We start from the raw sequence: 11798 nt of genomic DNA, 5'->3' as shown, positions 1-11798 counted from the left end.
ATTCCTTCCACAAACATCACAGTTTCATAAATTATGATTTTATTTTCACAGCCATATCTTTTCTCCTGAAGGAACTGGGGCTCTGACAATGCAATTTATTTTTGCACAGGACATTATATCCTGTCCTGTCATGATATCGTGTATCTTCAAGGACATGATGTCACACTTCAGAATCAATTTTTCTTAATGGGCATTTCAACAGCCCTTCTGTGGGGGGGATAGCGTCTAAAGAACAGTGCGTGGTAGAGGGATTAGAAAGGAACCCTACCTTGTGGGGGTGAGAAATCTGCTTGTCCTCGGGCTCAATCACATTGAGAACATTCTTTAAAGTCTTATTCTCGCTCAGATTCCCAGCTCATCCATCTGTGAAATGGTATAAAAATTTTTTGAAAAAAAAAAAAAAAAAGACTTCTAAAAATTCTCTAGCTCAGGGATCAGCAAACATCTTCTGTAAAGGTCTGGATAGTGAATCTTTTCAGTTTTCAGGCTCAAGTCTGCCCCAAAGTAGCCATAGCGCATACGTTAATGAATGGATGAGGTGTGCCAATAAAACTTTATTTATGGACACTGAAATTTGAATTTCATGTGTCACAAAATATTACCCATTTTTTGACCTTTTCCGACTATTTGAAATGTAAATGTAATTTCTTAGCCATACAAAAATAGGCCGTGGGCCAGATTTGGTCTGTGGTCTGTAGTTTGCTGACCCTTGCTCTAAGAAATGAACTCTTTGCATACCCAAAACTGCATTAACTACTTTTTTCAGCATAATTCTTGTGCAGTATGAATCACTCAGACTATGGTTCCTCTTTCATAATGTTGCTAAAAACCCAATGAGCAATCATAAAGTTGGGGTAGGATTTTCTCTCTCTCTCTCTCGGCACAGGCACCCTCCTCAAGGAACAGCAAAGTTGAATGTGCATGCATGCCCAAGCCTTGGTAGACACCGGAGCTCTGCATGTGTAGAAACCATATGTATACATGGTAGGAAGGAAGATTCGGGTAAGAGAGAGGGCTCTTTTAAAAATTATCAGAAGCAGTTGAGTTATGCTCCCTCTGTTTAATAATCACAAAGCCAGACTTACAGCCCTTATCAAACCGTTTCGGTGGGGTCTGCATCATTTCACCAATTTCAACAAACTGTCCCGGCGACGAGAAAGATTAGACTGTGTATGTTTACTCTCCATGCAGCTCTGGCTGTTCCCTTCAAGAGAATGAGATATGGAAATAGCAGTTTACTTAGTCTGGTCTCTGATGGCTTCTGGTGACAGGAAAAGTTGGCAGTCTGTGCTCAGGTGAATGAAAGTGAAATCCTGCACCGTAGTATCCTTCCCTCTGGAGAAGCAAATTCTTAAAAGGGTGGGGGTGAGGGGTGGCCCTGTGCTGTCTGCTTCAGTTGTAGTTTGGGGTGGTGGTGGGGGGCAGAGGTCTGCAAAGCAGGGAGGGAGGAGAGGCCAGGGTGGAGAACGTCCCATGACACTCTAGCGAGAAGAGGCCCTTGCAACCTTCCTCTCTCACCTAGAAGGGGAGACAGAGATCAGAGGGAGGGGCCGATTGCCCAAGGCCTCCCAGGGATAGAGGACCAGAGGCCCACCAAAGGCCAAAAGGAGGCGGGTAAGCGCAGGGCCCGGCCAGCACTCTGCACTTGGGGGGTCAGAGACTGGCTCGGCCTCTCTGGGCCACTGATGGAGGAGACTCCTGACCCTTCTACTTGCCCATCAGTGCCCAGGTTCCACTGGGCTCTCCCCAGATACCCTCCTGGGGCGAGCACAGTGGTATGACAATGGAGCCCAGTTCCCAGCTGGGGCCCATGTTTCACTCCCTGAGCCCACAGCTGGCCAGGGCGTGGTGCCCACTAGAAGTCAAAGGGCATGGGACCTTAGTGCACACTCACACAACTTTCCACAGAGCGATATTTTAGCAAAACTCTTGGGCCGAACATTCCAGTGGAGACCCAACCTTGATGAGAACAGGAAACTGGGCAAATATGAAGAAATTTTTTCTGCAGCCTCAGGAGGCTTGTATTACTGCTCTAGAGGCTGGGATGAAAGACAGCCTGAGCCCAAGAGTTGGTTGCAGGCCTGTGTCCCCTACTCCTTCCTGCCCCCGGGTGTGCCAGGGATGGATGACAGTCCTGGGCCTGGGGTCAGGAGCCCTAGCATCAGTTCTGTCCTCACTTCCCCTCCTTAGGCCTCAGGTGCCTCATCTGTAAAAGGTCCTGTGCCGGGCGAGGTGATTTTGAGACCTCTGCCCTGCTAGCATTCTCTTCTGATTGTAGATAACTCTGCGAATACCCTCACAATTTACTATGGGATGGGAGGATAATGCCAATCTGACAAAAGGAAGAATTGGCGATCTAGACACATGTATCCAAGGCATTGACTTCAAAACTCTTCATATGCATTGAGTGGAAAAAAATTGCACTTATTCCAAGGATTTATATAAGTTTTCTTACTGAATCCTTACAAGAACCACTGGAGAAAATGAAAGCTGTGGGAGATAAATTTACCCAAAGTTATAAGCCAGTAAGTGGCAGAGCCAATGTTTGACCATGGATCTGTTTGGCTCCAAATTCCCCAATACGCTATAAGACAAAGATAAGATAAATCAACCTTTCATTTTATTTAAACCTCCCCTTACCACCTGCCCCAACACCCCAAACCAAACTTCTGTTTTTCTCTCTGCTGCTGATTTTATGCCTTTCTATTAATCTCAGGGGCCAGGGACCAATTTAGTGACAAAGTTTTTTTTTTGCAACCCAGATAGGGGTCAGTACTTACAAGATATGCTATGCTGCCCAAGGAATCTCAACACCTACAGGGCCATTCAATAGGCATAAGAAGTTGCAGAAGGTGGGCTTGTCTAGGGCCACATTTCAGAGGCTTTCCCTCTAATTTGGGCTCTGCTTTGTGCTTCTCTCTGTGCCTTGGCCTGAGTTAGCCGTAGATGACCAGGACCCATTGCTTCTTGGGTTCACAGGCCATACCCAAGTGCTATTAAGGAAATACATTCTCACCAGGAACCTACTGCCAGGAAAGACCAGATGGACATCTTCAGTGTTGATGCACAGTTGTGTGGGGGCACCACAGAGGAAGGGGGAGGGAGGGATAGTCCCAACCTCAGGGGTTCATGTGTGTCCGTCCACTGACACCAAACGCCTGGTCCCTCCAATCTGTTTCCCGCTGTCACAGGGAGCTGCTGACGGGCTACAGCTGCACTGAGGTCAATGTCAGTGAGGCCCGAAGAGCAGCCTCATGGCCAGAATTGGAGCTCCGCGTGGAACGGGAAGATGGGAGTGGGTGGGAGAATGTGGCTATGGGGATCCTCGGGGAAATGATTCTGTCCCAAGATTTCAGTTTATCTTGGGTGGAAAGGAGTTCTCCTCCAATGGCCGGGCCAAGAATGTTGATGTCACAGGGAAAGGGAACAGAGTTTGATTGTGTGTCACATAGAACTGGGAACAGCCTGCTGGGCTTAGAGGGACAGCCTTATCAATTAGGTAATGTCTGCTAATGATTGAGGAACTGTGTTATGCAGAGCTCCAGCTGTTGAGATGGTAGCAAACATCTGCAAGGGGCACTCGTACCTTATGGGAAAAGGTTTTCTTAGGCTGGATCCCACTGGTTTGAGCTCTGAAAGACTGGCAGACCCAACAGCACCATAGGGCTCCTGAAACAGAGCAACCTGCAGAATTGTGGACTAGGCAGCGGAGGCGGCTCTGGTTGGGATCTTGGTTCCATCTGCAGGAGGTAAAAGTATATTTGTGCAGAAATGACACAACCAAATTGTCTTCCCCTCGTCCCCCAGCCTCCCTGCCTGCCTTCTTTCTTTCTTTCCTTCTTTCCTTCCTTCCTTCCTTCTTTCCTTCCTTCCTTTCTTTCTCCCTCCCTCCCTCCTTCCTTCCTCCCATCTTCCTTCCCCCTTCTTACCCCTCTCCTTCCCTCCTTCCTTGCTCCCTGCCCTCCTTTCTTCCTTCCTCGAAATACTGACATTTAATGATGTCCACTGTATATAAGACACTGGGCCAAGTGCTGGGCATGCAAAGATAATAAGTACCTAGCCCCCAAGGGAATAAGAGCTAGAGATATCAAATTAATGTGGAAACTGATAGATGTAAAAAAAACGTGTCCAATACAATGGAAGAAGTCTGTAAGCTCTACCATAGCTAATGCCTGTGCTTTAGAACATGTAATTGACTTTATTTAATGTTTTTCTCTTTTCTCTCACTCTTTTTTAAACTAATAAAACATATCATAAGGTGTAAAATTTAAAAAATCAATAAAGTAACCCCCAGTCTCACCAACCACTAATGGAAATGTCTGAAGAATATACATGTGTTACATGTCCATGTATATACATATACATATTTTAAAACAATTGGGTATTACTGTTTGTACTGCAATGTGCTCTTTTGCTGAACATATTAATGTCATCATTCAGGACTAATACATATAAATGTACCCCATTATTTTTCATTGGTTACATAGCAGTCTATCCATAGAGGGTCCATAATTAACTCGACCATCCCCTGTTGCTAAGAATTAATGTTGTTCCCAATTTGGGAATATGATTTTCAAAAAACAGAGCAAAAATCATTAGAACTAAATAGTTACACCTTAGTTGGATTATCCCCTTAGGATAGTTTCCTAGAAGTGGAATTCCAGAAGTGTGTATACACTCTCAAGACTTCTTCTTTTTTTTTTTTTTTTAAGATTTTATTTATTTGACAGAGAGAGACACAGCGAGAGAGGGAACACAAGCAGGGGGAGTGGGAGAGGGAGAAGCAGGCTTCCCGCTGAGCAGGGAGCCCAATGCGGGGCTCGATCCCAGGACCCTGGGATCATGACCTGAGCTGAAGGCAGACACTTAACGACTGTGCCACCCAGGGTCCCCTCAAGACTTCTTGTCAAAAGGTGATATTACTCTTCCAATGTTTTTCAATTCAATAGTTGCAAAATATATCTCATTTTTAAATAGACATATCTGTTACAAAATAAAATAAATTAAAAATAACATTTTAAAAATCCAGATATTTCAAATTTATACATTTGACTTTTAAGACTAGTATTTTATTAATTTTGTTATTATTTATTATTATAGTCATATATTTTATGCATTACAGTCACTAATATTTTGTCATATATATTAGAAATATTTTCCCAATTTGTCATTTACTTTTTAGTTTTTTTTTCCTGTATAGGAGTTTTGGTTTTTTAATGCAATGTATTTGATTAATTATTTCCTTTGTGGTTGCTGCTTTTGATGTTATATTTATAAAGTACCTCTCTACTGTAAATAAGTATAAATATTTACATATACTTTATTTTTGTACTTTATTCCATCTGGAATTAATTTTGGGTTTGGTATGCTAAGAATGTAGCTTTGTGCTCTCCAAATGGTTAACCAGTTGTATAGTATTACGATCAAGTCTATGCTTAAAATTGGAAAATCTGTAATTATGTTTCCTATAGTTAATATCGTATATTTGTCACTTTTTAAAAATTATCATTGTTAGATATCTGTCTAGGCTTGTTGGTCTTTTCAAAGAATCAACTCATTTCTTAATTGTATTATTTTGAAATCATTAATTTCTGCTCCTATCTTTGTAAAATGTTTTTCCCTTTTTCTCTATTTTTAAATGTTTTCTTTGCAGCCTTATGATTCAAATTCATTATTATTTTCATTCTTTCTGCTTACAAGAAAAAACATTGAGACTATGAATATTCTCCTTATATTTTGGGCCAAATTCCATACATTCTGTGTGGCGTATTCTAAATAATTTATGTTGCGATTTTCTTTGCTCTCTGACAAAAAAAATGTTCACAGCTTGTAAGAAGTCGGGGATTTGATTTAAATTTTTGTCTTTTTTTTTTTTTAAGATTTTATTTATTTATTTATTTGACAGAGAGAGAGAGACAGCGAGAGAGGGAACACAAGCAAGGGGAGTGGGAGAGGGAGAAGCAGGCTTCCCGCCGGGCAGGGAGCCCGATGTGGGGCTCGATCCCAGGACCCTGGGATCATGACCTGAGCCGAAGGCAGACGCTTAACGACTGAGCCACCCAGGTGCCCCTAAATAATTGTCTTTAATTTCCGGTTTACTACATTGTGTCCAAGAGTATGAACTGTAGCTGGGTTTTTTGTTTTTGTTTTTGTTTTTTTTTTTTACTTCTGGAAAATTTTGAGATTATTTGGGAAAGTCAGGTCCCTAACTGTATTTTATTTTTTAAAAAGGGAAAAAAAGGTTTAAGTTTGGAATTCATTTTACCTGTGTCTCTTTCAAATATTTAAAGGAGTGTTATCGTAATCTGTTTTATAGAGCCCCTGAGCACTCTTTCTTCTACCCTAACGGAAGTCTCGGCCACACTATCCTGTTCCCTTCGTCTTGGAGGCTTTCTCTGCCTTGCCTCACGTGATGTGTTACAGTATGTTCTGCACACGTGAGGTCTTCCAGTGTCCTGTCCCACGTGAGATGTAGTTCTCTAACATTGATTTCTCTCTCTCACTTCTGTCTTCAGCAAGTGGTGGAGGGGACAGAAAGCTAGTAAGGGGAGGGAAGAGGAGGGAAAGACTCCGTGGGCTCCTGCCCTCGTCATTTTGACTGCTCACTTTCTGTTTGTTGGAAATCATGAGCTATACTTCTCTTTGAAGTTTCTCTGAATGTATTTATGTGTTCGTCCTAAAGTTTAAATGGATTGTTCCACTCTGAATGAAACTAGTGATGTATTATTAGACAAGCTTAACCTACATGCATTTATTGTTATAATTTATCGATTCATCTTAAAACTGCCTTATTCTTTTGTGATTTTTTGGTTTTCTATGTCTTTTTCAGTTTTTTAAATAAAGAATGTATTTCATTTTCTTTTATCATCCTTAGTATGTTTAAATATTTTGAGTATTTAAATATTTCATTTTAAATTCCAATAGCTATTACCATTAAGCTGTTCAAAAGCATTACTCATTTTCAAAAAGGTGAGGGCAGTTTAAGCTCAGTGTTGTCAACAGATAACCTGTGTGGGTTGCCCTTGGTTCTGTGCTTTATCCACCAGTGATGGTTGGTTCCTGTTCTTCATTCTATGGTTGAAAGGTGAATTGATGTTCACAGCTTTCAATCGAGCTTCCAGTATTTCTCAGGCTTTACCAATATATTGTTGCCCTACTGAGAAGGCATTCTTTTTATCTGGTTTTATAATACTCTGAAGCACTAGAGTATGAAAAAGTCACAACTCCAAGAATGCTTCCACGGTTCTTGCCATAATCACCCAGCTATCCCTATTTCTGGAGACTTCCATCCCCCAGAATATCATAGACCATTGCCTGTCTTCTTAATGTTTTTGCTTTCAGATGTCCTAGTTTCTAACAATCAGTGGAGGAGGGAACATTGGTTGCTAACACAACTTCGGCTGCTCATAGGTCAACTACCCTATGGGAAGAGGAAGGTGCAGTTGAGGTGAGTTTATACATCTGTGGAGCTCAGAAGCTGGTTGGCCCTTCCGAGTTGTCCAGAGTAGACAATGGGTCAAACGGCACTGGATGTGGGAATGCCCTGGGAAGGGGGCAGGATCCTGGGTGAGGCAGCTCTCTTTAGTTAAGGAACTCCATAAAAGGGTTCAGCTGAGGACTGTGTTCTGGCAGAGTTCTCAGTGGTTGGAGAATGATTTCTCCTGTCCTGAAGGAGGATCTGGATAACACACTACAGCATCTAGCTCATCATCATATGCTTATTCATGTAAGTTTTGTACATTTTCTGTCTCTTCCCTAGACTGTGAGCTTCATGAAAGCAGAAACTGTGTCTGTCTTGTTCAGTGTACATCCCTAGTTCCCAGCACAATTTCTAACAGGCTTGTTATATATTAGCTGGATGGTTGATAAATGAATATATGACACATCTTTAGGTATGGGGGAAGGGCCCAGGATGAGAGGAGAGAAAGAACTATAAAGAGGAGAGGAATCCCCCATCTCATAGAAGAAAGGTGTTGTGAGATGTAGGAAAGCTATTAAATGACCTTAAAATCCACACAAAAAAAGACAAATTAGTGACCATAGAGTAATTCCCCATATCCACTTGAGAAACACAGCTGGAAATTGTGGGAAGAGAATTTATGACCTTCAAATCCAAAGAGGGACATTAATGACTTGCCCCCCCCCCCCCGGGACCCCAGCTCACTATCATGGTTTCCTGACATAACCTGCATCATCCACATGTACCCTACTCACATTGTGTGCACGGGTGTTTGCTGTACTCAGTGAAAATGTCTTTGTGGTAGATAGATGGGTGGGTATATCCAATAGATAGATAGATCTCAGTATATCTCAATAATTTGTGCTAATGAAATATTTTGCAATGCCTTGGAGCATCTAGAAAATCACACTGTGAGAGACTGTCCTAGAATTTTAACCAGACAAGCCCATGAAGGGACCCTGTTTGGCTTCACTGTCTTTTATTCCCCGTCTCTGGTATGTTCAGTTAGTGTTGGAACCTGGCTCCAGACATATTTCCTTTTTGCTTGCTCTGCTCTCTGGCCTAGACCCTTCTCCCTGAAGACTAACTTGATGCACAAACCAGAAAGAGGCCATAAAACTGATAAGGCAGCAAAAATTCAGGGAGATTCCCACCTCTCAAAGGGTGCCCTGGGCAGATTGTATATGCCTCACCAGCCGGGAGGCCTGAGCTGGGAAGTGCAGCCTCCCTCTCTGTCTGAGCCTCCTGAGGTGGGAGAATTGCACTGTGTCCTCCCCACAGAAAGAAATGAATAAAATGGCTTTTCTTAACTAGAAAAGGCCTCATCACAAGACTCTTTCTCAGGCACCTGTCTTCCCGGCTCCCTGTGAAAGTGCAGAGTCCCCGGGCATCCATCCCAAAGAGACCATCCTTGCTTACACTGCCCTGAGCCCATTGTATATTGAGATCACCCCTGGAAAGACACCACTGTATACCAAGTCTCTGGTTTAATATTTAATCTTCACACGGTCCTATGGGTAGGTACGTTTACCTCCATTTTATGCACGAGGATGCTAAAATAAAGAGAGTATGCAATTTATCCAAAGCTATCAGCCAATAAGTGGCTGAGCTGGGATCTATCACTATTATTATTTGGTCATTTATTCAGCAACTCATTTTTGGACACCCACTTGCACCCAGCGAAGGTGCTCTGACATTCCTACAGTCTCTCTGCAGAACATGCCATCAGCAAGGATGTCACCACCTGACTCCCTCTGTTGGTATTGGCAGCAGGGACCCTTCAGCCTAAAGCCTTTAACAATGACCCATAGAATCCCCTGAAACTTCTGGGAGGAAGGGGAAGGTTGAAGGATGAGAAAGGTTGGCATTCTCAGAAGTCTCTGCAGCACTGCAAGCGAGTGTGGGCTGTCCTGCAGGCCCCAGGAAGACCCGGCCCTGGCAGATCCCACAGAGTGTCCCCGTGAGTGTGCGTGTGGAAGCATGGCTGAATCTGTGTGCACACGTGTGTGTGTGTACCTGTGTGTGTTGTGTTTGCCTACGGTGCCACAGGGGCTCCCTAACATGGAAACTGAGCATCTTAATGGTCAAAGTTATTTATTTTATTTATTTATTTTTAAAGATTTCATCTATTTATTTAAAGAGAGAGAGAGAGAACAAGCGGTGGGGGTAGGGGCAGAGGGAGAGGGAGAGAGAGAGAGAGAGAGAGAGAGAGAAGCAGGTGCCCCCCTAAGCAGGAAGCCCGATGCGGAGCTCGATCCCAGGACCCGCGGAGACCATGACCTGAGCCGAAGGCAGATGCTTAACGACTGAGCCACCCAGGTGCCCCATTAATGGTCAAATTTAAAAGCCTTCTGGGGGTGCCTGTGTGGCTCAGGTGGTTAAGTGTCCGTGACTCTCAATTTTGGCCCAGGTCATGATCTCAGGGTCGTGAGATCAAGCACCAGGTTGGGCTTCATGCTCAGCGGGGAGCCTGCTTGAGATTCTCTCTCTCTCTCTCTTTCTCTCCTTCTGCCCCTCCCCCCTCCCCCCACATGCACACGCATGCTCTTTCCTCTCTCTCTCTCAAATAAATAAATACATCTTAAAAAAAAAAAAAATAAAGCCTTCTGAGCAAGAAAAGCTTCTCAGGGCTCTACCACACCCTGACTCTAAGCCTTTAGAAATAAGAATCATAATAATACCCAACACACACTGACCACTTAGTCTTCTAAGTACTGCTCTAGGTAACTTTATGAGTTGAGAGCTTAGCGCTAAATTCTTAGGTCAACGCAATGAGGCTTGCACTTCCACTACTCCCTCTTTAGAGATGAGGACAGGCTGCCAGAGCCGGTGCTCAGGGACCCTGTGTGTGGAAGCTGGAAAGCTGGGCTGGAATTCAGACCCTCCAGCCTCAGAGCTTGTTTTCCTAAGCTCGGCAGCAGCCTGCCCTCCCTGCCCTGCGTGCATCACAGAGCCACTGAAGATGTCTTCGTTCATATGTCACAACTCCAAGATGCAAGTTGATTGTAAGGGCTATAGGGGTGTTTCCCTGGCTTCATCTGCACAAGGTCAAAGGGGTCAGAGTAACTGTGGAAGGTTATTCTGGATGAGGGGTCCAATTAAAATTGCTAGGGCTTCCTCTACCTGCTCTTTGGCTATCACCTGGAAAGGCAGGTGATGTCAGCCCCAGTGGCGGGGCTGAAGCATCTACAGGACCTGGAGTGAGGAAACCAAGAGGCGAGATCAGAACTGGGCAAGAACGGAATAATGGGAAGGCCAGGGGAGCTGAAGGCAAATGGAGACCTGATCCTCCACTGGAGCAAACCAAGTCAGGTGTCAGGGGCAGGATGGTAGTCAGGACAGGTTTCCATAGTACCAAGGGCTTCTGAAGCCACCTCCTCTCCTCATGGTCCCACCTTCCTTCCCCTTATAGTAGATGGTTGCTTCTGGAAGCTTCTTTTTGTCAGTTTGTAGGGAAAACCAAGTATCAAGACAGGGCTTAGGATGTTAAGGGAATAAAAAGAGGAAAACGGAATGAAAATAACTATGCTTTTAGAGAAAATCATACTGAGACTTAAAAGCTTTCTCGATTTTTTTTTTAATAAACATGAGCACTTTTCCCAGCAGCTCTGCTTTATCCCCCTGACACTAGTAAACGGTGAACTGCAGAAAAAGCAGCGCCAGCACTGCACAAGAGGGCCCTTTGATCAGACCTGATCAGACGCAGGGACTCCGGAGCTAGCGGGTGGGGCTTGTCTTTCAGCCCCGCCCCCCCCCAAGTGCCCTTGTACAAGGCACAGCCTGCGCAACCATCCACAGCGGCCCCTCACTGGGCGCTCACTCTCCAGCCGTCTGCACAGCAAGGGAAAACACACGTCCTGCGCGTGTGGATTTATTCATCTTCCCTCTATCAGTAAGGAGATGGAGCTATAGCGCATTAAATATTTACAATTATCAGAGACAAGACAGTGCACAGCACTGAACCAAGATAAGAATGCAGTTTTAAAATATTTACAATGAACACGTCTTGCTCCTTCTGGTTCTTTTCTTTGGCCTGGCATTTTAGGTCTCTGATCTCCTTATTGTATTTTCTTTCCAGGCCCTCTGTAGTTTGAAATGTCTGACAGAACCTCATAACTAAATCTTAAGAGGACTCTCATATATATGAGAGATATTGGGGCATTTTATTCATGTGCCTCCAAGCAAGGGGACCTTTCTCACCATCTTTTCAGCTGATGCGTGTGTCTCCTGCGTATGCTACGTATGCCTGAGTCAGGTTTCTGGTAGTTCTGTCACGTTCGAATGGTCCTACCTAGAACAGGGTCGGTGGAAGGAGTGGGCATGGTGTCCCTGAGAGCCC

At 44.0% G+C, this 11798-nt stretch overlaps 1 long non-coding RNA gene across 1 annotated transcript in view; it reads right to left on the bottom strand.

Moving 5' to 3' along the window:
• Positions 1 to 3613: 3613 nt before the first annotated feature.
• The window catches only part of LOC144379674 (uncharacterized), an 89867-nt gene continuing 81682 nt past the window's right edge, over positions 3614 to 11798 (bottom strand). The window contains exon 3 of the long non-coding RNA XR_013443002.1: positions 3614 to 3740. This is a non-coding gene — a long non-coding RNA (uncharacterized LOC144379674). The remainder of the gene's footprint in view (positions 3741 to 11798) is intronic.

This window comes from Halichoerus grypus, chromosome 12 (assembly GCF_964656455.1).
Source record: "Halichoerus grypus chromosome 12, mHalGry1.hap1.1, whole genome shotgun sequence".
In the NCBI taxonomy this organism is placed as follows: domain Eukaryota; kingdom Metazoa; phylum Chordata; class Mammalia; order Carnivora; family Phocidae; genus Halichoerus; species Halichoerus grypus.
The sequence above is the reverse complement of the archived record's forward strand: the minus strand, read 5'-3'. Positions and strand labels throughout refer to the sequence as shown.